The 25,108-nt window shown below is 42.9% G+C and overlaps 1 protein-coding gene across 3 annotated transcripts in view; it reads right to left on the minus strand.

Moving 5' to 3' along the window:
• LOC122565389 (uncharacterized) overlaps positions 1–25,108 on the minus strand; it is a 132,211-nt gene that overhangs the window by 54,388 nt on the left and 52,715 nt on the right. The window contains exon 1 of one of the 3 annotated variants that reach the window (XM_043721325.2): positions 13,403–13,468. The exons of 1 other annotated variant lie outside the window; for it this stretch is intronic. The gene's annotated coding sequence lies outside the window, so the exon portion shown is untranslated. Of the gene's footprint in view, positions 1–13,213; positions 13,324–13,402; positions 13,469–25,108 lie in introns of those variants that run through there. One more of the 3 variants, XM_043721321.2, reaches the window with a different exon arrangement.

The raw sequence follows: 25,108 nt of genomic DNA on the forward strand, positions 1-25,108 counted from the left end.
TACATTTCAGTCTCTGGGCTATTGATAGACAAAGATAATGGGACACTGATAGTTGAACAGTCAATTTCAGATTCTTGGATTTGCGGGTTAGATGAAATCCCTTTTTTCCTATTTTCTTTTGACTTGTTTGCTGACTAGCTGCCTTCCTGCACTCAGAGAGAGATCGAATACTTTGTCTACAATGCAGGGGTGACTAGTTGATGCTTCTTTGACTTTGACCATCACAGCACACAAGCGCTTTAACCCAGGCTAGTGGAAATGAGTACTTTCCATCTTCCATGAACACTCTCAGTCCAGGGCTGAACTGGTTTTTACCCTTGTTCATATGTGTTCTCAAAGAGGGAAGACATAAAACATGTCTATTTTCTTGACTGCTGTCTTTTGTCCCATCATATTCCCAGTCTGGGATAACTGGGATTACAGCTCAATTTGTAGTGCACTTCTCCCTTTTAGGTCCATCTCTCTGAAACTTCCTTGACACATTGGAATTCCAGAGTTTCTCTCCAGACAGTCATGGAATTTACATCCACATTTAAATGGCTGTAGTGATCCTTTTTAAAGAAATGTTGGAATTAAAAGTTCAGTACATCCAGGTAATACTGAGCTATGATCCATTGTCATGAAAACACAGTGCTCGATACTAAATTGGTCAATTCACCGATATCATAGTCTCAGGGAGAACATTGTTCAATAAAACATGTGTCAGCAAGTGTGACACCACATCCAAGAGACTATTCTCTGATTTTGCTTCCTGCTGAATCGATGAATTTACTTCAATGAACAATACACCTGCTGAAACTGTTTGTTCGTACAAAAGAGATTTGAGAAATGTTTCCTTGGTTACCGGTTTCAGGATGGCGCTGAGCATTGGAGATCAGGCCAGGCTCAACTCCAGCTTCCATCCTGAGCCAGTCGATCTCAGAGTCAATAGTAAAGTTTCTACAACAAGAAACAAAATTGCTGGAGAAACTCAGCGCGTCTGACAGCATCTGTGGAGAAAAAACAGACTTTTGTTTTGAGTCCAGTGACCCTTCTTTAGAACTAAATCATTCAGAAGAAGGGTCACTGGACTGGAAATGGCAACTCTGCTTTCTCTCCACAGAAACTGACAGACCTGCTGAGTTTCTTCAGCAATTTCTGATTTTTTTGTTTCAAATCTCCATCATCTAAATGGTTTTGTTTTATTTTAGGGAGAGAGTTGGTTTCCTGTTCCAAACTGGAGTCTATTGACTGTTGTGACTATTTGAGGGTCAGGTCTGATGATGAACGTTTTCAAACAAGAAGAAATTTAGAAAACGTGTGACCCAAAAGAGGGCCACTCAGTCCATCTGAATGAGAGCTAGTTAATCCTGCCATGCACCTTTTGATCTTTAGCTCTGTACTTTTACAGCACTTCAAATGCATATCTAAGCATTTATAGAAATGCAATGAGGCATTCTGCCTCTCCCATCATTTCAGGCATTGACTTCCAGAGCCACCAGCCCCTGGATGAAATAAATTCTCAACTCTCCTCTAGGCTTTCCTATCTTATCCTATTTTCTCAACTCTCCAATGGCTGAGCTTCTAAGGGAGGATAAAGAAAATGTTACAAAGACTCTCCTTGAAGCACAGCAGTGTTGACATGAATGATTTGGAGGAGCTTGCTGCCTGTCATTCAAAATGGTGACAATCTACCCATCAAGTCCCTTCACACATCGAGTCCAAACCTCATGATGAGACAGAGGTGCTACAGAGAAGGAAAGAAAAGGATACTAATCCTGCACTCTGGATACTACTGCCTCATGGGACGTCCTTGCCCATGTGCCCATGAATTGTCTTGTTCAGTCACATGTACATACACAGCAGAAATACTCAACCCTGAGTAGATGTCAATATTGAATAGAGGGACAACTGGTAACGATGAATCCTTCCACCAGTTACTTTAATTCTATCGTCCCTCATTATTGACCTCTCTCTACGGGAAAGACATTCATTTCCAGTCTCCCAAGCCCTTTATAGGTATTGCACCTCAACCATCTACACTCCAAACAAAACAATTCAGACCTAACTGATCTTACCTCGGGAGAGCAGCATACTGAATGAGGTACAAGATGCTGCTGGGACATCATTAAGACATTTGGACTCTTTATCCTCCCTTGTAACCTTGAACATTAATGGTAAGGTCCTAGGGAGTGTTGCTGAACAAAGAGACCTTGGAGTGCAGGTTCATAGCTGCTTGAAAGTGGAGTCGCAGGCAGATAGGATAGTGAAGAAGGCATTTGGTATGCTTTCCCTTATTGGTCAGAGTATTGAGTACAGGATGGGAGGTCATGTTGCAGCTGTACAGGACATTGGTTAGGCCACTGTTGGAATATTACGGGCAATTCTGGTCTCCTTCCTATCGGAAAGATGTTGTGAAACTTGAAAGGGTTCAGAAAAGATTTACAAGGATGTTGCCAGGGTTGGAGGATCTGAGCTACAGGGAAAGGCTGACCAGGCTGGGGCTGTTTTCCCTGGAGCGTCGGAGGCTGAGGGTGACCTTATAGAGGTTTACAAAATTATGAGGGGCGTGGATAGAATAAATAGACAAAGTCTTTTCCCTAGGGTCGGGGAGTCCAGAACTAGAGGGCATAGGTTTAGGGTGAGAGAGGAAAGATATAAGGGCAACTTTTTCACGCAGAGGGTGGTACGTGTATGGAATGAGCTGCCAGAGGATGTGGTGGAGGCTGGTACAATTGCAACATTTAAGAGGCATTTGGATGACAATAGACAATAGGTGCAGGAGTAGGCCATTCTGCCCTTCGAGCCTGCACTGCATGGCTGATCATCCTTAAATCTGTATCCTGTTCCTGCCTTATCTCCATAACCCTTGATTCCACTATCCTTGAGAGCTCTATCCAACTCTTTCTTAAATGAATCCAGAGACTGGGCCTCCACTGCCCTCTGGGGCAGAGCATTCCACACACCCACCACTCTCTGGGTGAAGAAGTTTCTCCTCATCTCTGTCCTAAATGGTCTACCCTGTATTTTTAAACTGTGTCCTCTGGTTCGGAACTCACCCATCAGCGGAAACATGTTTCCTGCCTCCATAGTGTCCAATCCTTTAATAATCTTATATGTCTCAATCAGATCCCCTCTCAGTCTTCTAAACTCAAGGGTATACAAGCCCAGTCGCTCCAGTCTTTCAGTATAAGGTAATCCCGCCATTCCAGGAATTGACCTCGTGAACCTATGCTGCACTCCCTCAATAGCCAGAATGTCTTTCCTCAAATTTGGAGACCAGAACTGCACACAGTACTCCAGGTGTGGTCTCACCAGGGCCCTGTTTGGCTGCAGAAGAACCTCTTTGCTTCTATACTCAATCCCTCTTGTTATGAAGGCCAGCATGCTATTAGCCTTCTTCACTACCTGCTGTACCTGCATGCTTACCTTCATTGGCTGGTGTACAAGAACACCCAGATCTCTCTGTACTACCCCTTTACATGAATTGATTCCATTGAGGTAGTAATCTGCCTTCCTGTTCTTGCCACCAAAGTGGATAACCATACATTTATCCCCATTAAACTGCATCTGCCATGCATCTGACCACTCACCTAACTTGTCCAGGTCACCCTGTAATCTCCTAACATCCTCATCACATTTCACCCTGCCACCCAGCTTAGTATCATCAGCAAATTTGCTAATGTTATTGCTAATACCATCTTCTATATCATTAACATATATTGTAAAAAGCTGCGGTCCCAGTACTGATCCCTGTGGTACCCCACTGGTCACTGCCTGCCATTCCGAAATGGAGCCGTTTATCACTACTCTTTGTTTCCTATCTGCCAACCAACTTTCAATCCAAGTTAGTACTTTGCCCCCAGTACCATGCGCCCTAATTTTGCTCACTCACCTCCTATGTGGGACTTTATCAAAAGATTTCTGAAAGTCCAGGTATACTACATCTACTGGATCTCCCTCGTCCATCTTCACAGTTACATCCTCAAAAAATTACAGAAGATTAGTCAAGCATGATTTCCTCTTCATAAATCCATGCTGACTCTGACCTATCCTGTTACTACTATCCAGATGTGTCGTAATTTTATCCTTTATAATAGACTCCAGCATCTTTCCTACCACTGAGCTCAGACTAACTGGTCTATAATTTCGTTCTTTCTCTCTCCCACCTTTCTTAAAAGGTGGTATAACATTAGCCACCCTTCAATCCGCAGGAACTGATCCCAAATCTGTCGAACTCTGGAAAATAATCACCAACGCATCCATGATTTCTCGAGCCACCTCCTTCAGTACCCTGGGATGTAGACCATCAGGCCCCGGGGACTTATCAACCTTCAGATCTAACAGTCTCTCCAACACCAATTCCTGGCAAATATAAATTCCCTTAAGTTCAGGTCCTTCAGCCACTGTTACCTCAGGGAGAGTGCTTGTGTCTTCCCCAGTGAACACAGATCTGAAGTACCAATTCAATTCTTCTGCCATTTCTTTGTTCCCCGTAGTATATTCCCCTGTTTCTGTCTTCAAGGGCCCAATTTTAGTCTTAACCATTTTTTTGCCTTTCACATACCTAAAAAAACTTTTACTATCCTCCTTTATATTATTGGCCAGTTTACCTTCGTAAACTGGATGGGTAAATGAATAGGAGAAAGTGCAAAACTTGCGCCCACACCTCCCCCCTTACTTCCCTCCAAGGCCCCAAGGGATCCTTCCATATCCACCACAAATTCAACTGCACCTCCACACACATTATTTACTGCATCCGCTGCACCCGATGTGGTCTCCTCTATACTGGGGAGACAGGCCGCCTACTTGCGGAACGTTTCAGAGAACACCTCTGGGACACCCGGACCAACCAACGCAACCCAACCACCCTGTGGCTCAACACTTCAATCCCCCTCCCACTCCATCAAGGACATGCAGGTCCTTGGACTCCTCCATCGCCAGACCATAGCACACGACGGCTGGAGGAAAAGTGCATCATCTTCCGCCTCGGAACCCTACAACCACAAGGGATGAACTCATTTCTCCAGTTTCCTCATTTCCGCTCCCCGCACCTTGTCTCAGTCCCAACCCTCGAACTCAGCACCACCTTCCTAACCTGCAATCTTCTTCCTGACCCCTCTGCCCCCAACCTCACTCCGGTCTATCACCCTCACCTTAACCTCCTTCCACCTATCGCATTTCCAACGCCCTTCCCCCAAGTCCCTCCTCCCTACCTTTTATCTTAGCCCACTTGGCAGACTTTCCTCATTCCTGAAGGCTCATGCCCGAAACGTCAATTCTCCTGCTCCTTGGATGCTGCCTGACCTGCTGCGCTTTTCCAGCAACACATTTTCAGCTCTGGGTATATGAATAGGAAGGGCTTGGAAGGATATGGGCCAGGTGCTGGCAGGGGGACTAGATTGGGTTGGGATATCTGGTTGGCATGGACGGGAAGGACCAAAGGGTCTGTTTCCATGCTGTACATCTCTATGACTATATTTGAAAGCTGAGGAAACAGGATGTGATGGGGAGAATTTATTTCACCCGAAGGATGATGAGTCTGGAACTCAATGCCTGAAATGATGGCAGAGGCAGAAATGCTCACTGCATTTAAGTAGTGTTTGGATATGCACTTGAAATGCAGTAATCTGTTTCCTGCAGAACAAATCTGTATCTTAAAGGGAGGAACAGAAAAAGACTGAAAGGAATTGCGAAGAATTCATTTTTCAGTGAATTGTTTAAATCAGATTTGAACTTAAATCGGAATCAGAAAATTTGATTTTTCTCAAAGCACATGCAACTTTACAGATTGTTAATGTTCAGACTGTGGTATATCACGATGCTGTAGTGTAAAAGTACTGTACATTCACTCTAACACCATGTAGCCATAAATAGAACTGTAATCAGCTGATGTACTTGGGTGGAAGGGAGATCCTGTGTGCAGTGGACACATTAAAGCATTACAGTAATTGTACCAATGATAAATCAGAAATAAATTGAGTAAGTGATTCTGCTAGAGGAAAATTGGTAATGATCAATGCAACAGTTTGCAAATCCTAGTGTCCACATATCAGGGAATATCTCAGATTGTAGAAGTCAGTTTTCAGTGGGTATCGATTTCATAGATGCAGTGACCCATCAGCCTAACTGTTTTCACCTTTTACAGAACACATTGACCCATTACACTTCACAGCTGTGTCTCAGTGACTCCTTCTGGTGAACACTTTAACACCCAAATAAAGGGAAGTGGGCGTAACTTTTCAAAATGACAAGCAAGTGTTTTCATTTTGACTGCCCTCCAGTTTGGACTTTGTTACTGATGGCAGATTTCAAAGGCTGGGAGATCAGGAATGTGATGCTTTGTTACCTCAGAGTACCCAGCTGTCTTTCTCCCTTACCCAACCGCCTCCACCCCCTCCCCATGCAGAGGGAGCTATCATATTTAAGTCATTCTTGTAATGCAAAATCTGTTCCCTAAGTCAGTCTCGGGGACGTGCGTGGAGTTGGATAATGCAGTAGCATTATTGTTTAGCATTACCTCTGGCTGATTATCCTCACTGAACTCATTTTATACACACTTAATTAAAGTTAGATTTTGATTATACTTTTCCTCTGTTGTTACTGTTTAAGTTTTTTTTGCTGAATGGACAAAATAAATTTCTGTGAAAAACAAGTCATGTAATGGTGAAGAGAAGTGATCCAGGATTGTTCTATAAAGTACTGCTGTCATCACTGCAAAACTTGGAGGATAGGAACAGGGGGAGTTTATAATCACAGAAAGAATCTATAGTGAGATAGTCGGCCATTTGGCCCCTTGAGTCGAGAGTATGTTGCTGGAAATGCACAGCAGGTCAGACAGCATCCGAGAAGCAGGAGAGTTGACGTTTTGGGCAAAAGTCCTTCATCGGGAATGAATCATTTGGCCCATGAGTCCACATCGACCCTCCACCCAAACCCACCCACCACCACCACCACCCCCTCCCCGAACTCCCCAACCCCACTCTATAACCCAGCATTTCTGATCGCTAATCCACCCACCTAGCCTGTACAATTTAGCGTGGCCAATCCCCCTGACCTGCACATTTTTGAACTGTGGGAAGAAACCAGAACACCTGAAGGGAATCTATACAGACACGGAGAGAATGTGCAAACTTCACACAGTCGCAGAAAGGTGGAATTAAGCTCAGGTCCCTGGCACTGTGAGGCAGCAGTGCTAACCACTGAGCCACCCTATAATGGTGAACAATGAAATGGTTGATTAACTAAATACACACGTTTAGTTCTGTGTTCTCAAAGAAGGATACAAATTATATACCAGAAATGTTAGGGAGCACAGTGTTTAATGAGAGAAAGGAACGGAAGGAAATCAGTATAAGTGGTGAAATGGTGCTGGGCAAATTGGCAGGATTGAAAGTTGATAAAACCCCAGACTCTGATAATCTATTCCCAGAGAATTTAAGGAAATGACCCTCAAAATAATGAATGCAATTGTGGACATCTTTCAAGATTTTGTAGAGTCTGGAACAGTTCCTTCAGATTGGAGGGTAGCTAATGTAATCCCTCTACTAAAAAATGGAGGTAGAGAGAATTCTGGGAATTATAGACCAATCAGCCTGACTTTGGTAGTGGGGAAATGCTAGAGTCTATTCTGAACAGAGCACTTAGAAAATGGTGGCAGGATCAGACAGAGTCAGTGTAGATTTACAAAAGGAAAACCATGCTTTGAAAATTCTACTAGAATTCTTTGAGGATGTAACTAGTAAAGATGATGAGGGGATGCCAGTGATGTCATTTATTTGAATGTGCAGAGGGTTTTTGACAAAGTCCCAATATAAGAGACTAGCATGTAAAATTAAAGTGGTTGGGATCAGGGGAATGCATTAAGATAGAATAGGTGTGTTAGCAAACAGGAAGCAAAGAATAAGAATAAACTGGTCTCATTCCAAATAGCAGGTAAAGAATGGTGGAATAACACAGGGATCAGTGCTAGGACTCCAGCTATTCGCAATGTAACTTAATAATTCAGATGAGAGAACTAAATGTAATATCTCTAAATTTGCAGATGGTACAAAAATGGGTCAGAGGATGAGCTGTGAAGAGGATGCTGAGATACTTCTGTGTGATTTGTATACACTGAGTGAGTGGATAAATGCAGAAAAGATGTGATATAATGTAAATAAATATGGGATTATCCACTTTAACAGCAGAAGCAGAAAGGCACATTATTAACTAAATGGCTGTAAATTGAAAGAAGGAAATGTGCAATGAGACCTGGGTGCCCTTGTATACCAGTCACTGAAGGTAAGCTTGCTGGTGCAGCAGGCAGTGAAGGAGGCACATGATAGGCGAGAGGATTTTAATACAAGAGCAGGTATGTAAAAACAACGACTGCAGATGCTGGAAACCAGATTCTGGATTAATGGTGCTGGAAGAGCACAGCAGTTCAGGCAGCATCTGAGGAGCAGGAAAATCTAGTCTTGTTGCACTCACACAGGGCCTTGGTGAGTGCATTATGTGTTCAGTTTTGGTCTCCTTATCTGAGGAAAGATATTCTTGTCATAAGCGGGAATGTAGTGAATGTTTATCAGACTGATTCCTAGGAGAGCAGGACTGACATGTGAGGAGAGGTTGAAATGGTGAGGATTATGTTCGCTGAAGTTCAGAAGAATGAGGGGAGGGGAAACTCACAGGAGCCGACAAAATTCTAACAGGACTAGACAGGGTAGATGCAAGAGGCGTGCTCCCATTGGAGGGTGGGGGTAAGGTGGGAGATGTCCAGAATGGGGGTCAGAGCCCAAGGATACAGGGTAGACCATTTGGGTCTGAGGTGAGGGGAAATTTTTTCACCTGGAAAATAGTGATCCTATGGAATTTCCCACCACAGAAAACAGTCAAGGCCAGAACATTGTATGACTTCAAGAAGGAATTGGATATAGCACTTGGAGCTTTGGGATTAAAGGATTTGGGGGAAATGCAGCATCAGGGTACTGAGTTGGATGATCTTAATGAATGGAGGAACTCCTCTTCTATTTCCCATGTTTCCATAAGGACCATAACACTTGGACATGTTCTTGAAAGGCACCTACGTCCCTGTCCTCAAATAGACACAAGGAAAGCATGAGAGCAAGGCAGGATTGTGGTGTGCAGCTATAGTAGAGACTGTGTGCGCCGAAACGTCGATCTCCTGCTCCTCAGATCCCACCTGACCTCCTGTGATTTTCCAGCGCCACACTCTAATGACTCTGTAGCTATCGGAGTTCGTGCAGGGCCAGAGCAATGTCAGTTCCTGCTGGACAGTGAGGGTCCTGGATAGGATGCGAGAAGCTTGGTACTGTCTTGAGTGAAGGGATGGAGGGAGGGAAGAGTGGGCTACAGACAGTGGAAAAAGATCACAGCAAAGTCGCTAGGGTGTGAGCATTTATCAGGAAGGGAAGGCTGAATTAAAACAGGCACCTTTCAAAATTATTTAGTAACCTGGAAAGGGCAGGCTAGACAATAGAGGGTGGATTGTGGGAGGGAGATGCCGGGTGGGGGGGTTAGGGGGAGGTTCAAGTTTGCATCTCCCCCTGTAGGTTTCCTCAGTCCTGTAGGCTTCATCACTAAGAAACACTCACTTAATGCCAATCTGATCCTAAAGTGTCCCTCTCCCAACCCCTGCTTCTGGGTTGGTAGTGGCTGAGCCATCAAATGGAAGAGAAAAATAAGAAATAAATGCATTTGGACAGCACCTTTCATAACCAGCTGACATTTCAAATTGTTTTAATCCTGATGAGGGACATTTGAGGTGTAGCTGCAGTGTGGGAATCTGTTGTAATGTGGGGAACCCTTCAACGTTCATTGCATCTTCACTTGCGCTGAAGGTCTGGAGTACACTGTCTCTACCTCTTCTTCCTCTTCAAAGCCTACCTTTTGACCAAGCTTTTGGTTACCTGACCAATTGGCTCATTTTTTACTTCAGTATTGATTTGTATCCTTTGGATCAACTTGTATCCTGTGAAGCTGTGTGAAACATTTTACTTTTTAAAAGGTGCCGTAGAAATGCAAAATTATTGGCATGAAAAGAGGCCATTTGGCCCATTATTCCTGAAATTATCCTGATGTAACATAGTTGCAAGGGCGACATGTTTTTAAAAATACAGACTGGCATCCGTGGCTCTTGCCCACTAGTGGCATAGATTGGTAAATCACAAGCAGTCCACCTTTGATTTCTTTATACACGTGGAATTGATGAGTCTCAGAAAATACGTGAATGAATGTGAAGTTGGATCTGATCTGGAGGTAGGAATCCACATCTATTTTATGCGACGCAACTTTAGACGTGAAGCCATAATTACTTTAAACTGACGCTAAACTTGAGGTATAGTTGTAACACCTTGAAAACAAAAGGCTAATTTAATCAGTAATTAATATTCCTACATCCCTCATCTCAACAGCTCCTTTTTAAAAGGTACCTATTCACCACCAAACAATGCCCTTTTCTGAGTGACCATTCTATGCCTCAGATATCACATGGGAAACAGATGTTTTCTAATCTCTAACCTTGTTTGAAACTTGTTAATTTAGTACTTGTGTTACTTTGCCCTGTCATCAGGAATTCTTGTTGTGTACACTGTAACAATACAATTGAGAAAAAAATACATAGCTGGGGTCAAATAGTCTGTAAAAAATGAGATACAATTAACAAATTGTACCTTTTGGATTGTTCATTGGATCGACTTCTCCTCTCAGAGTGCATGTCGCACTTCAGAGGTTTAAGCGTAGACGTCAAGGCTGACACTCTGGTACAGGACTGAGGGGGTACATCTCCGCCAGAAGGGCCTCTTTCTGATGAGACATTATCAAACTTAGTGATCTCGGACTAAGCCCCACTCTCTGCAACTGGATCCTCAGTTTCCTGACAACACAGGCCACAAATAGTGAAGATTGGGGACAATATTTCATCATCACTAACACTCAACACTGGAGCCCCCAAGGGTGCATACTTAGCCCCCTGCTGTACTCACTGTATACCCATGACTGCATCGCCAAATACCAGACTAATGCCATTTACAAGTTCACTGATGACCCCACCATAGTCTGTTGAATCTCAGATGGAGTTGAAGCAGACTACAATCGGGAGGTGGAAGACCTTAAAAAATGGTGCAATGAGAACAACCTAGCTTTCAATGCCGGCAAACCAAGGAACTCACTATTGACTTTCAGCGGGATGTAACTCATGCCCCCCCTACACAGTAACAGCACAGAGGTAGAATGACTGGAGAGTGTCAAGCTCCTGGGAGTGGTCATTCCCAAAAGCTTTCTTGGACTCTTCATGTGGATGCACTGCTAACAAAGGTCCAGCAACGTCTCTTTTTCCTCAGGTAGCTAAGAAATCTGACATGACGGCAAATACTCTTGCCAACTTTTAGAGGTGCGCCATCGAGAGCATTCTGTCTGGATGTATCACTACCTGGTGTGGCAACTGTACCATTCAAGATCGGAGACGGTTACAGAGAGTGGGGAACTCGGCCTGGACAATCACAAAGGCCAACCTCCCATCTATAGAATCCATCTACCAGGCCTGCTGTCAAGGAAAGGCCACAGTATTCTCAAAGATCCATCCCACCCTGGCAATGTTTTGCTACAACCTCTACCATTGGGGAGAAGGTACAGAAGCCTGAACACACGCACCAGCCAGTTTTGTAACAGTTTCTACTCTAATGTTGTTAGAATACTGAATAGACTCTCAAATCTGAACATTCACCTGTTCCGGTGTTTTTATTTTTGCCGCTGTTTACCTATTATTTACTTTTCTATGCTACTTAACTCTGTGATCTGTCTGTATTGTTTGCAAGACGAAGCCTTGGTATATGTGACAATAAATTCAATTCAATTTAAGTAAGATGCTGCCTATTCCCTTAGTTGGAGGTAAAATAGTTGAAGGTACAGTTTTGAAGAGGAGTATCCCTGCCATTATTTATTCCTCCATCAAGATTATGTGGTCATGCACACATTGGTGTCTGTGGGAACTCACCGTGCGTAAATTGGCTGCCGGATTTCCTGTTACAACAGATTTCCACATTCCAGCTCCATTTCAAAAGTCCCTCATCAGCTTTAAAACATCCCAAAATGTCTGGTTGTTGTAAAAGGTGCTATGTAAATGCAAGGCTTTCTAGGTTTGCCTCTAATGTTAACTTTGGCTCTTGTTGAAGAAAGTTTCCAACTCATTGCCATGTTGGATAAAACTCTTTTCGCTTTAAAATAGACCACACTGAATTACTTGTTGTTAGAATCATAGAATCTGTACAGTGTGGAAGCAGGCTATTCAGCCCATCAAGTGTACACTGGCCCTCTGAACAGCATCCCAACCAGACTCACCCCTACCCTATCACTCTGCATTTTCCATGGATAATTCACCTAACCTACATATCCTTGGACATTATGGGCAATTTAGCACGACCAATCCACATAGCCTGCACATCTTAGGACTGTGAGAGGAAACCAGAGCACCCAGAGGAAACTCACTCAGGCAGTCACCAGAGGATGGGATCGAATCCAGGTCCTTAGTGCTGTGAGGCAGCAGTGCTAACTACTGAGCCACTGTGCCACCCCACGTGGTGGTGCAGTGACTTCTTGAATAGACCGGCAAGTTCAACACCAGTAATATTCCACTATTAATATTGCATTAAACTATTAGATAATCTATTTGGTTTGATTGTGTTGGCTGAAGGAGGAATGTTGGCTAAGGAACTCAGGAGAAGTGCCTCCTCCAAACTTAGCTCCACTGAACCATGAGTACAGGCAGGAGAAGCAAAGGTTTAATGTCTCATCTGCAGGTTGGTGCCTTCGATGATGCAGCGCTCCCTCAGCACCGCACTGGAAAACTAGCCTGGATTATGTGTACTCAAATCCATAACCTTCTGACTTAGGAACAGGAGTTTTACAGAATGAGCCAAACAGACACAGTTCAGTTTATCAATACAAGACCTGACTGTAAACACTGTAAAATATCCAACACATCTTCTTGCAGCATAGTTGTGTTACATGAATGAATATTACACTTCTAATTACATATTACAATACTCTGCAGTTTCTTTTTGCGCATGAAGCTTAATATTCTCTGAAAGATGTGTTCAATTGTTTTGCACTTTACTATGAAGCTCTCACTTGGTGCCCAGCTCTGAAAAAGTACACAGGCCTGTTTAACAAGTGGATTGAACAACTACTGATTAAATAGCTTTAACTAGTATGATGAGAATTGAGACCTACTTACTGACTGGAAAACGATTGCCACAAGCCTTCAATAAGACTCTATCAGCTTGTTGAAAGTGAGGTTAACAGTGACACACAGTACTTGCTGGGAGCAAGAAAATGTGATTACAGACTTGAGCATGACGGCGTCTACAGTTACAACCCAACCCCCTCACCGGCTCACATCCAATTGCATCCAGACCGAGCTCACCAATCAGCAGCAGGTTTTGTTTCTTGTTGCATTTTTCTCTCTCGCACAAAGACATTAAGCAGTCAATCGGCAGGAACCAATCCCTTTGCAGAGATCTCAAGTTCCTTCAGAAACCAAGAAGTGAGGACAGTATATGATTGTTCACCCTGATTACAACTTTCAGAGGATGTACAATCAGACTGTGGTCTCCTTAAGTATACCCCTGCGCGTCTACACTCTGCCACACACGTACTACACAGAAACACTTAACCCTTTGGAGAATTAATTCCAGCCAACAAATACCTCAGCAAGTTAGCGGTTTGTTTCATTTCCATGCTGATGACTTTGCAAAGTTAACTGTTGCATAACTTCATTGTTAATTCTCTTGTGGGGCCCATTGACATAATTTGCACGCAAAAGATCAGCCCTGGCTCCTCGTTGGCACTTTGACTTCGTAACCAGAAAGTTGTGTCTTGAGATGTCACCCCTGGCTCTTGATGATGTGATCCAGCCTGATTACATCGCAGTACTCATGAGTGCTGCACTGTTGGAGGTGCCATCGTTTGGAGGGATACATTAAAACTAAAGAGTATAGAGTGACATGACTGTCCTTGACATTTTTAGTATTGTGCTAAAGAGCCCAAGTCAATGGGGATCAGATGAGAACCCTGTACTGACTGCAAACGTAAAGGATGTGGTATTTGGATGTAGATCATCGTAGTCCCAGGCCATTGCTTCAGGAATTCCTCAGGATAAATATTTTCTAATCAACCCGTTCAGAAATGTTGTTATACACCTCAGGAGCAGGTGGGACTTGAACTGTGGGGGAGACAATGACCTAGCAGTAATATCACAAGGCTACTAATCTAAAGACCCAAGTAATATGCTGGGGAGCCGTGTTTGAATCCTGCTATGGTGGATGGTGGCAACTGAATTCAATCTTAAAAAAAAATCTGGAATGAAGAATCTAATGATGACCATGAAACCGTTATCGATTGTCAAGAAAAACCTAACTGGTTCACCATTGTCCTTTCGGGAAGGAAACTGCCATTGTAAAACGGGAATATTGCCTGAACACTGCTTAAATTTTTAGCTGCATTCACAGTTCTTCAGTTAATGAGTAAGTATATACCCCTCCACCACACCACCCATGCAGCAAGCCTTGTAAAACACCCAAGCTTGGATTGCTATGTGATCAGCACAATGGCTCAATCATTAGCCCTGCTGCCTCACAGCCCCAGGTTCGATTCCACCCCTAGGTGACTATGTGGAGTTTGCATGTTCTCCCTGTGTCTGCGGGTTTCCTCTGGTGCTCTGGTTTCCTTCCACAATCCAAAGATGTGCAAGTTAGGGTGGATTGGTCATGCATCCAGGGATGTGCAGGCTAGGGAAATGTGCTAGCCATGGCAAATACAAGGATGGGCTAGTGGGTAGGTCTGAGTGGGATGCTTTTAGAGGGCCAGTGAAGACTCGATGGACTGAATGGCCTACTTCCACACTGTATGGTTTCTATGAAATAATATTCAAAATACTTGAAAAAGTGATAGAAAATGCAAGTGAATGAGTAACTCACTTCTTAGCTACCTTAGGTTATCCTCTAGGGTAGGAACTATGGCATTCTTACCCAGTCTGGTGAACACATGATACCAGACTCACAGCAATGCCATTGGTTCTTGCAGTAAATGCAAACTTCTGCAGATGCTGGAAGTCAAAATAAACAGAGAGTGCTAACGAAACTCTGCAGGAGAGAGAGAAAGAGAATCTGACATGACTCAGAACTTCAAACAGATGCTGCCAGATCTGCTGAGTTTCCCCAGGATTCTGCATGTTTGATTGTTGACTGCACTCTGAAATGATTGAGCAAGCAGCTCAGCTCAAGGGCAATTAGAGATTGATTACCAATCCAGATAAGCCCCCATCCTATAGTAAATGATCACCACTCTATTACGTACACCATTCCATACCATTCCACACATTCTACACCAAGCAAAGATGACAGTTTGGAGAATTTGCCAGATATTCACCAACCTTTAGATTAGATTAGATTAGATTAGATTACTTACAGTGTGGAAACAAGCCCTTCGGCCCAACAAGTCCACACCGCCCCGCCGAAGCGCAACCCACCCATATCCCTACATGTACCCCTTACCTAACACTACGGGCAATTTAGCATGGCCAATTCACCTGACCTGCACATCTTTGGACTGTGGGAGGAAACCGGAGCACCCGGAGGAAACCCACGCAGACACGGGGAGAATGTGCAAACTCCACACAGTCAGTCGCCTGAGGCGGGAATTGAACCCGGGTCTCTGGCGCTGTGAGACAGCAGTGCTAACCACTGTGCCATCGTGCCGCCCATTTCAACGATTTCAAGGAGAAAACAGATTTCAGTGTGACCCCATCTGTATCAGAATTCTAACTAGTGAGGGTAGGGGTTTTGAACCATTTTTGATGGAGATTTTCAATCACAAAAGAAAGGATCAGAATTTGAGGAAATGGCCGAATGCCCTAGGAACTGTCATCCTGAGATAGAGCTTATGATATCTGTAAGCTTTAGCCTGCACCCATGCCAGGTCCTGTTTGCTTTATCTTCACTGACCTTTTGTAAACTGGTATTGAGGTAGTCCAGCAAAAGTTCACTAGATTTATCCCTGGGACACATGGACTGACTCCAATCCAGTTTAAGGGAAGCAACAGAATAGCAAGGTAGGATCTGGAATATGGCCGTAATCATGGTCTACACTCATTATGAAAGGAATGTTGTATTGGGTAAGGTAGCAGAATGTTGTAAATTTTATATCTCAAATGTATGTAGAGATGGTCCTAGTTTCCATGCATGTAACAGGCTTTATTCACAGCTTTAAAACATTTACTGCATGTTTCAGATATGGGTTCTCGTTCATTTTACAGTTGTGTTTACTTTTCCCTGAGTTCATACTCAGTCTCAACTAATCAAGTTCAGTGAGCATTGACAGCAAGCAGACTCAAGTAATCAAGCACAGAACAACTGAGTTCTATGCAGAAGGCAGTTGGAAAGAAGACGAGGGATAACAGCACAAAAGATCATCTAAAACCTTACTGCATGTGTCTTGATGCTCACAAAGTCCCATTCATTCATTACCCCTGTGCTACTGATCATTGTTGGTTCGATGTAATTTAACAAATGCCTCAATTTCAAAATTTTTACCCCAACTTTTGAATCTCTTTGTGTTTCATTCCCTCCCCATCTCTGTAATCTCTTCCACCCCTATAATGCTTGGAGATATATAAATATTCCAATTCCATCCTAATCGGCCCCGATTAGAATTCCTACAGTGTGAGAACAGGTCACTCGACCAATTGAGTCCACACCAAGCTTCCAAAGAACATCCCATTCAGATCCATTCCCCTACCCTGCATTTCCCATGGCTAATCACTCTACCACTGCTAGCATCCCTTCTTTTTTCCTCACCAACCTGTTCAAACATGTTATTATACAGCTCTGGAGCAGGTGAGACTTAAAATTGGGCCTTCCAGTCCTGGGGTAAGGACACTACCACTGTGCTTAAACATATACACACTGGGATTTGAACCCAACACCCTCTGTTTGCCAAGTAGGCACTTTAACCACCAATCTGGTTGGCATGGATGAGTTGGACCAAAGGGTTTGTTTCTGTGAAGTGCATCTCTATGACTCTATAAGCCACAGTACCGAATCCTAAACTCAAAAACATGCTTAAATCTCTGACTCTCGACATATCTCAGCTCCTTTAAACTAGTCCTTAAAACTTACAGACTTGACTTTCCCATTTGGTAATCTGCCTTAACATCGGGTATTTATTGTAAATATTGCAGTAGGGACACAAAACAGTACTCTCTTTACAATAAACACTACTGAAAATATGAGGAATTGAGCATCACTGTCATGTCAATAATGTGTAGTTGAAGAACAATTCAAGCTTAAAGGTTGTAGTATTGTATATTATTACCACACTTTTTTAAAAAATGTTTTGAACCTTAATTAAGCAAGTTAATATTTTTGAAATTGTCTATTCCTTCACAGCATGTAAATAATGGAAATTGAATTGTTTATATTAATTGTGTAAAAGGACAGTTTTATGGGATTGAAAAATAATATAATTGATAAATGGTGGTTTTGTACCTTAACTCTAGTCATCATTTTTTCCTTTGTTCAGTGTATCTCCCATAATCTTTCAGAAACTTTTGGCAATCCCCTTAACTTCACCCCTTCATTAGTGGCTTTGCCTTCGTGACTAGTTATGCTGTGAATCTGTACACACCAGGAAAGTTCCCATTATGACCTTCAGAGTGCAGAGTAAACTGCCCTTAATTTGTTTTATTCAACCCATTTTTTTTTCTAATCCACCTGTTCAGAGATGTTATTACACACCCCTAGAGCAGGTGGGACTTGGACCCAGGCCTCCTGGTCCAGGAGTAAGGAAACTACCATTGCACCAAGTGAACTGCCCTTGGTTGAACCAGCAGAACAGATCCCTTGATTAGCCTTTGAACATTACTAATTGCTTCAGGAGGAGGCCATTTGGCTCTTTGAGCTTTCTCTGCTATTCAATAGGATCATGAACGATTAACTGTTGGTGGTTGGTAGTGCTCTTACCTTTGACTCTGGTTGTTGTAGGTTCAAGTCCCCTGCTGGTGAGAATAAGTACAGCAGTAAGGTTGACATCGCAGTGTAGTATTGAGGCTGTTCTACTTTCTGAATGAGATCTTGAGCTGAACCCCTGCCTGCTCTCTCAGGGAGGTGGACAACATTTAACAAGGTCATGGTTGGTCATTTGCATGAGACCCAACCTACTGCACTAACCTCATGTCACTTAATTGTCCAAATAACAGCACAAATTAGGCTGGGGGGAGCTATAAATGGTAAACTAAGCTTAAATACTAGATAGAGGTTGGTAGAATGAATCACCTTTCCTTTCTTTCCCCACACAATTCTTTTCATTTTTGCTCTCATGTTGAAGGTATTAATTTATTGCGCAGCCCCCCGATACACTTACCCAGGTGGTCTTTTGCCTTTGGAGAGCCAGCCCAGTGAGCTGACCAGGCTACAATTCCTGCAACAGTCCTTTGCTCGGCTTAAAAGCTAAACCAAAAGCATTTGTCTATAATATGTGCACAGTCTTCAGTGGGCCCCCTTGCAACTGCACAAAGTAAGCAGAACAAAGCTACCTATTGTGTGAGAAATTGTCCAATCTTGAAGCATCAAACACTTGGATAATCTGGAGCACCAATTAACGTAGGCAGAGGATTCCCCATAATTAATCTTATCTGGGACCAAATGATATCCTGTGTAAGTGGATGTTGTAGAAAGCAATTGGAGCTCTGTTACAAACCTGAGCTACCATCATTAGAGTCATAATATCTCTTTTGTCTAGTCATTGGGTATAAGCAAATGCCATTAGAATTAAATCTACTATCCTGAATTTGCTATGACACTGATAATGCCTGACTAAAGTCTGACTATAATAACAAATCAGCATTAAGTAGTAAAAGGGGTCATACGCTGATGCTTGGAAGGGGCACTTGCTGTGTAGTGGTTGTGTCCTTACCCCTGAGACAGGAGATCTAGCTTCAAGTCCTTTGTGGTCTCGAGGCAAGTCAGAACACCTATGAGAAGCTTGATTAAAAATACCTACAATGATACTTGGTACGTGTGAAAGAGATACCCATTTATTCCAGAGGGACTATATTTGGCTCCCACGACCGGAATAAAACAAGACTTCATTCAATCTGTGATTGGAATTTGAATGATCTCAAATGTGCTTCAAGATTAAGCAGCCAATCCCAACTAGAGCCTGCCCCACATGTGGAAACATAATTGAGACTGGGAAGTTTTCCAGTGACTTTTGTGCTGTGTCTATTGTACATCAACATGGATTTGAGAGTCTACGCAATTGCTCGAACTTAATTTCTTCCTAAAACTGGGGTGCTCACTGAAACCCATTGGTGATAAAATTACACAGCAGTTAATTAATTGCATGCAAATGAATGTGCACAGATTTAATGTATTTGCAACTGTGAATCCACCAACACTCAGATCAAACTGACAAGAAAAGCATACGTTAACACATGACTCACAAAATTGTTACAGCACAGAAGGAAGTTATTCAGCCCATGTGCCAGCTCTCTGCAATGAGCTAATTCACACTGTGCCATTCTTCTGGTTCCTCCCCAGACTCTCACAGTCTTCCTGTTAGAATAATCATCTTTTGAATGCCTCAGATGAACCTACCTCCAAAATACTCGCAGACATGCATTCCAGACCCTAACCACTCACTGGTTGAAAAAGTTATTTCTCATATCACTCTTAGTTCTTTTACTAAGAGTCTTAAATATGTACCCTTTTGTCCTCAATCCTTTCTCAAGTACAGAAGTCACATGACACCAGGTTATAGTCCAACAGCTTTATTTGGAATCACAAGCTTTTGGAGGGACTTCACCCGATGAAGGAACACCGCCCTGAAAGCTTGGGATTTCAACCAAACCTGTTGGACTATAACCTGGTGTCTCGGAGAAAGTAAGGATTGCAGATCAGAGTCAAAATGTGTGGCACTGGAAAAGCACAGCCTGGTCAGGCAGCAACTGAGGAGCAGGAGAACTTTGCTGATGAAGGGCTTATACCCGAAACGTCGACTCTCCTGCTCCTCGGATGCTACCTGACCTGCTGTGCTTTTTCAACGCCATACTTTTCGATTATAACCTGGTGTTGTGTGACTTGTGACTTTTTCCACCCCAGTCCAACACCAACATCTCCACATCATGGCTTTCTCAACTATGCAATACTTTCTCACTGTTTACTCTGACCAGACTTCTCATGGTTTTGAAAATTTCTATCAGAAATCTCTTCTTAGTCTTCTCTCCAAGGCAAACTGTCCTAACTTCTCTATTTTACTCTCGTATGATGCTTTTCATCCCAGAACCATCTTTGCATTTATCTTCTGCACTCTCTTCCATGCGTTCACATCCATCCCATGATGTGGGGCCTCGAACCTTACATCATAATATTCCAGCTTAGACTGAACTAGTTATATACATGTTCAGTTATGCACTATACTCTGTACTCCTATTAATCAAAGCTGGAATATTTTATTAACTTCTCTCTCAACCTGTCCTGCCACCTTTAATGGCTTTTACATATATACACCCAGGTCCTGCACCCCCTTTGGAATTGTACTCTTTTAGTTTATATTGTCCCTCCATGTTCTTCCTTCCAAAGTATATTACTTCACTCTTCTCCACAATGAACTTCATTAGTAACCTATCCAGCAACATGTCCACATCCCTTTGAAATTCTGCACTGTCCCTGCAGTTCACAATGCTTCTGAGTGGATGAACATAATCTTTGCCTTCCATCAAGTGAATTGGATTTATTTCACGTGTCAAGCTCTTATACTTGATGGTAGTATGGCAACTGACTGAGTAAAGCTTCCTTAATATAACCTCCAATCACTTGTTTCAAACCCCCCCCCCTTAAAAAAAAGCCTCCCCAGTGTAATATTTGACCATCCATCATATCCTGCATCTTTGATGATTAAGCTGCTTTTGCAGAACTGTGTCTGCCTGGAATGAAATGACTCAAAATTATTTAATTTCATGCAGAATCCTCACTGACTTTTATCTCAGACATTTGCATGAGATTCGAACTCCAGTTAATATTTGCTCCTCTGCATGATCTGAATTGATGATTAAATGAATGAAGGATTTGATAGGATGGATAAACAGAAACTACAATCACTGGGTTGGCTGTTGAAGTCTAAAGCAAGGGGTGGGGGTGGGGGGGGAGCAGGAGGAGGGTCATTACCTTAAAATGAAGTGAGGCTCATTGACGGTGGTTGTGGGGATATGGGTTTGATGATAAGAAGCCCCTTTTACACCTGTGTGGTGGAAATCTAGAACTTCCACCATGTAGAAGCTGCTGGGTTAATTGAAAGTTTCAGAAGTGAGACTTGTTGACAGTTGTTATGGAAGCCAGATGTAGTGTAAAGGGTTAATTATAACTTCGCTGCAAGAAAAACATACTGAGCTCATGCAAAAGGAGCTTTGTCACCAAGGTGTCAGATTACATGGAGCTGGAGCCTGTGTCTATGGGGTTCTTGAAGTTGACCTCCTTTAACTTCCCTGACATACAGTTATGTTTAACAAAGCTTTTTCATATTAACTTACAAGAGTATAGACCTCATCTTACTACAGAAGCAATGTTAGAGAAATGAGTTGAGATACAGGTATCTAGCTATGAGCTAGAACAGGCATCAGGGGCTGAATGGCCTGCTTCTCTTTTTAGAAACTGTGGTAAATTCCGAGTGGGTCATCCAATAATCTGAGAGAAAAGCACTAGTTAATGTTACAATTCTGGTGAAGGTTTCATATCAGTAATATGTCTTTTCTCCTTTGACACAAGCTGACAAAGCCTGTTTCCCACTTCTATTTCAAATCTCCATCATTTGAAAAGTTTTTGTTTTGCATTTATACAGAATCTTCTAATATCTCTCAAAAAGCTTTGCATAAGATGAAACATTTTGAATTGACATGGCTTCTGTTTGTGTCGGCAGGAAGTGTTATCTCATAGTCAATCCCAGGAAGGAGGGCCATAGTCATCTCCCATGCCCTCATCACCCCCCCCCCCCCATTCCCCCAACTCTTTTTTTTTTGGGTATTGGCCAAGGTGGACAGAGGCACCTCTGAATTTCATGGATCTCCCTCACTATCTTCGGGAAATAACAGCTTACTTTATAGTTATATGGTCAACCCTCGGTGCTGGAGGTATTAAACTCAATATCTTCCGTTCTGGTCAATATTAATCCTTCAAACAATTTAGTCACTTTACTCAGAGCATTGTGAACTGTTGGAATTGTCTTCTACAGAGGTTTGTGGAAGCTCAGTCTTTGAGTATGTTTAAGGTAGATAAATTGATAGATTTCTGATTATCAGTAGTATATGAGGTTATGGGAATGGGGTGGGCCAAAGATATTGAAGTGCTTGATCAGATTTAATCATGTTGAATGATGGGTAGGCTCAATGGACAGATTGGCCTACTCTTGTTCCAATGTTCTTCCTAACCACTTTAATGTTTGTGGGAGTTTGCTGTGTAAACATTCATTCCTCCTGCATTACACCAGCAAGTACAATACTTCAAAGTATGTTGCTGTGTGCCAAGTACTATGGGATGTCCTGAGAAAAACCACTTATTAATGCAAGTTCCTCCTACCTTTTGCTTTGCAGGGAGTTTATGCTATTTACCCTGAGTATCAATGGCACTTTGCTGATGTTACAGTGGGCAGACAAGTGAACCCTCCACGCCTCACCTTATGAGAACCGAAGAGCCGAAGAAAATGCTGGAGCTTTTGACGCCTGGTTTTCATTTATCTGCCCTGATTAAAACCCAGAAGGTCAGCAATCTTCTCACAGAGAGTGAAACAGATCATTCTGCTACTAGCAGATGGTTGCTTCTTTGCCCACATGCCTTCATTGCTCATACACTGCTGTCTCACATTGCTCCACGTCCCATCTGTGTTCACACTCTGCTCCTGATGTCTCTTGTTCATGCTTAACTGCTCTGTCCCTGCCCAACCATGTCACTGCCTTCCTTCAAATGCCTCTTGAGAACCTACCTCCTTCATACTGCCTTCTGCTCCTCATTTTAATCCCTCCTGATTCCCAACCCCAACATCATCCTCTAAAGTCCTCTGAATTATTCTAATGTGTGAGGTGTGAAGCTCAAAGGCAACTTGTTCCTTCTCTTCTTAATGATTATTCCTGTGGGAGACTTGACAGTTCTTAGCATGTTACAAAAACAGCAAGATGTGCTTTACTTGCCATCTTTACCTCAGTAACTTGCTAATATTTCAGGAAATGGAAAGCATTCATCATAGCTTCACCACTTAAATACAGTACGTAGCAGCAGTGATTTGTCATGGACAGCAACAATGGGAAATGGTGGTGAAGGAGCAATGGATTAGTTCAGGGAAGCCATGGCCTAGTGATATTATTGCTAGAACTTATTAATCCAGAGACCCAGGTAATGTTCTGGGGACCCAAGTTCAAATCCTGCCATGGCAGATTGAACTCAATTTAAAAGAAAATCTAGATTAAAGAGTCTAATAGTGACCATGAAACCATTGTCAATTGTTGGAAAAACCCATCTGGCTCCCTAATGGCTTTGAGGGATGGAAATCTGCCATCCTCACCTGGTCTGGCCTATATGTGACTCCAGACCCACAGCAATGTGGTTGACTCTAAATAATGAAGGGTGGGCAATAAATGCTGGCCTAGTCAGTGACAGGGTCTAGATTAGAGTGATGCTGGAAAAGCACAGCAGGTCAGGCCGCATCCGAGGAGCAGGAAAATCGACATTTCGGGCAAAAGCCCTTCATCAGGAATCATTTGCCCGAAACGTCGATTTTCCTGCTCCTCGGATGCTGCCTGACCTGCTGTGCTTTTCCAGCATCACTCTAATCTAGACTCTGGTTTCCAGCATCTGCAGTCCTTTTTTTTACCTAGTCAGTGACAGCACCATCCCATGAATGAATAAAAAAAATGCTCTGGTTTAAATCCCTACCAGGCAAATGGTGGATTTAACACTGGGAATATAAAACTCATCTCAGTAATGGTGATTGCAACAACTATAATCAAGTGTTTGGAAAAACAAGAACCTCTTCCGCTGAGAGTCATTTGTGGTTCCTCCTCCACTACAGACTACTACAGAGTCTCTTAGACACTCACAGGAATGAGGATTTATTATTTATTATTATTGCCACATGTATCTGGGTACAGTGAAAAGTTTTGTTTTGTGAGCAGTGCAGGCAGATCATAATTTACAAAATACATTAGGGTAACATCCAGGGATCTGGGTTCGATTCCAGCCTCAGGTGACTTTCTGTGTGGAGTTTGCACATTCTCCCTGTATCTGCGTGGGTTTCCTCTCACAGTCCAAAGATGTGCAGGTTAGGTGAATTGGTCACGCTAAGTTGCCCATAGAGTTAGGTGCATTAGTTAGGGGGAATGGATCTGGGTGGGTTACTCTTTGGAGGGTCTGTGTGGACTAGTTGGGCCGAAGGGCCTGTTTCCACACTGTAGGGAATCTAGTCTAATCTAATAGAACAGAGCTAGGAATACAATGTTATGGTTGCAGAGAAGGTGCACAAAGAGTGAGATGACATTATATTTAAAATTTGAGATGCCCATTTAGAAGTCTAATAACAGAGGGGAAGAAGCTGTTATTGATTCTGTTGATACGTGTGTTTAAACTTTTGTATCTCTGGCCCAACGGAAGAGAGTGGAAGAGATTATAACCGGAGTGGAAGCAGTCTTTGATTATGTTGACTGTCTTCCCAAGGCAGCAAGAAGTATAGACGGAGTTCAGTCTCTTCCCCAACCACAAGCCATTTATATCCATGCACTGCATCATGCATGTGGTGAGCAACAAATTGGATTCCATTTAGCACCTCCAGACCAGGTGGTGGCAGTGTGAAGCATCAAAGCAGAATAAAAGGGAGTTGCCATGGTCTTTTCTCTCATGTGTGTGAGAGAGAGATATGACTGCTGGTGGTTTAATGTGAGGGTCACCACACCCTCAGGTGAAGGTAGAGAAGGAGAGCCATTCATGGTAACCTCAGCTGGTGGAAATATCAAACCCATGGTGTCAGTCTTACTCTGTATTGCAAACCAGCTATCAAAGCTAACCAACCCTCAAATACCAGGACATTGTACGAT

The sequence above is a fragment of the Chiloscyllium plagiosum genome, unplaced genomic scaffold (assembly GCF_037043375.1).
Source record: "Chiloscyllium plagiosum isolate Xiang-an unplaced genomic scaffold, Cpla_swu_hap1 HiC_scaffold_28, whole genome shotgun sequence".
NCBI lineage: Eukaryota > Metazoa > Chordata > Chondrichthyes > Orectolobiformes > Hemiscylliidae > Chiloscyllium > Chiloscyllium plagiosum.